The sequence below is a fragment of the Nannospalax galili genome, unplaced genomic scaffold (assembly GCF_000622305.1).
Source record: "Nannospalax galili isolate Female #2095 unplaced genomic scaffold, S.galili_v1.0 scaffold8, whole genome shotgun sequence".
Taxonomy (NCBI): Eukaryota; Metazoa; Chordata; class Mammalia; order Rodentia; family Spalacidae; genus Nannospalax; species Nannospalax galili.
The window spans coordinates 333,237-335,632 of record NW_008358318.1 but is presented as its reverse complement, the minus strand read 5'-3'; positions in this window follow the sequence as shown (position 1 = coordinate 335,632).

Here is a 2,396-nt window from a genome sequence, read left to right as displayed (position 1 = left end):
TGCATTGACATAATGGCCCTGGCTCCTCAGTTCCCCACCAGCCTTCCCTCCATGTTCCCACCTCCAATCCCATCCCAGTGCTGAGGTGATGGCCACCAGGCAGTCTTCTGCAGATTTCCCATGGAGGCTGGCTAGTGGGGAGAAAATGTAGCCACTGGAGGAGGCAGAGTCACAGCACTTCAGCCCCTGTGAAGCAATCAACAGGTCTGCATCTTGCTTCTGAGACTTTATTCCGAGACCTTGTAGCCTAGTGGTCTTCGACTTTGCAGCACATTAGAATTCTGATGCCTATGCCACACCTCCTACCTGTTAAGTGAAGGAAGAGGGGTGATAGTCTGTGGGGAGCTGAAGCAACTTTGGAGAGCTCACCCAGTGTGTACATCTCTAGCCACCTGTCTTCAGTCATGCCCAGTGATAGCTTGAAATCTACAATGGCTATCAGCTGCAATCAAGGCTTTTTAAACATTTCTAAACAACTGATTATGAGCCAGGCCTGGTGGTACAAGCCTGTAATTCCAGCGTCTCAGGAAACTGAGGTATGAGGATAGCAAATTCAAAGTCTGGCTGAATGGGAGCTAGAGATTGCTCAGTGGTTAAGAGCACCATCTGCTCTTGCAGAGGACTGAGATTTGATTCTCAGCACTCACACAGCAACTAACAACTATTGGAAACTCCAGTTTCAAGGAATCCGACGTCCTTTCCTCACCTCCTCAGGCATTGCACAGCACAGGTGCATTTATATACATGCAGGCAATACACTCACACATATAAAAATAGATAAATAGAGCTGGGCTAGTGGCACAAGCCTTTAGTCCCAGCACTCAGGAGGCAGAGGCAGTGTGAGTTCAAGGCCAGCCTGATCTCCATAGCAAATCCAGGCCAGGAGTGACTACAGGGAGACCCTGTCTCAAAAAGATCAAAAATAAATAAATGAATAAATTAAATAAATAAATAAATAATAAGCAAAGCCTGGCTGGACAACAGAGTAAGTTCAAGGCCAGCCTGGGCAAATTGAGACCCTGTCTCAAGTAAAAATAAGGCTGAGGATACAGCTCTATGGGAGAGTACTTGTCTAGCATGCACTGAGGCCCTGGGTTTGATCCTTAGCACTGAAAAAAAAAAAAAAAACCAACTCAGGATCTTCCCGTCTCCCAAGAGCTACAGTTACAGGTACATACCGCCATGCTTGGGTGGATCATTAAGTCTTTGCCAACACACTGTTGAGCCATGCACCAGTGTTTCTAAGGACTCCCAAGAGGTTTTCAACCTGCAGCAAACTCTAGGAATCACCACTGTCTTTGTTTTTACCTAAACTGTGCTCAATGTAGTCTTGGTTGGTTGTGCCTGCTAACTCTGGACACAGCTAAAGGGATAGCACGGCCACTAACAACCAAAACGTTAAAATTACAATTTTCCTCTTCACCTGAGACTGCTAATTTTGTGGACTTTTCAGAGAAGAAACTTTCATTCTGTCCTGAAACCTGATGCCCTGGAGCTGGAGTTACAGGCGGTTATTAGTAAAGAAGGACTAGGAATCGAATCTGGTCTTCTGGAAGAGTTGTGTGTTCTTAACTGCTGAGCTATTTCTCCAGCCCAGACATTTCTAATGTAACATCAAGAAATATTTCTCATTTTATTGGTATGTCCAATACTTGTGTGCTATAGTTCCATTTATTAAGACTTAAGGCTAGCCAGGCGTGGTGGTACACACTTTTAGTCCCAGCACTCGGGAGGCAGAGGCAGGCAGATCTCTGTGAGTTCAAGGCCAGCCTGGTCTACTTAGGGAGTTCAGGCCAGCTGAGGCTACAGGGAGACCCTGTCTCAAAAAGACCAAAAAAAAAAAAACAAAAAAAACCCTCAAGGCTAGGTTAGGTGTGTGTACCACACACATTTGTGTAATCCTAGTAATTGGGAGGTTGAGATCAGGAAGATCTTGAGTTCAAGGTCAATTTGACTATAGAGCAAGAGCTTGTTAAAAAAAACAAAAAAGGGCTAGGGGGGGTGCATACCTTTAATTCCAGCACTCAGGAGGCAGAGGCAGATAGATCCCTGTGAGATCAAGGCCAGCCTAGTTTACATAGTGAGTTTGAGGCCAGCTGGGGCTACAGGGAAATCTCGTCTCAAAAACCAAACCAACCAACAACAGTATAAAACCCCCAAACAAAGGGCTGGAGAGATGACTCAGCAGTTAAGAGCACTAGCTGCTCTTCCAGAGGATCCAGGTTAGATTCCCATCACCTACATGGCAGCTAACAACCATCTGTAACTCCAGTTCTAGGGGATCCAACACCTTCTAATAACTTCTATGGGTATTGCATGACATGGGTGTACTTACATGTAGGCAATACACATACATATAAAAATAATAAAAAGTAAATATTTTTTAAATTATACTA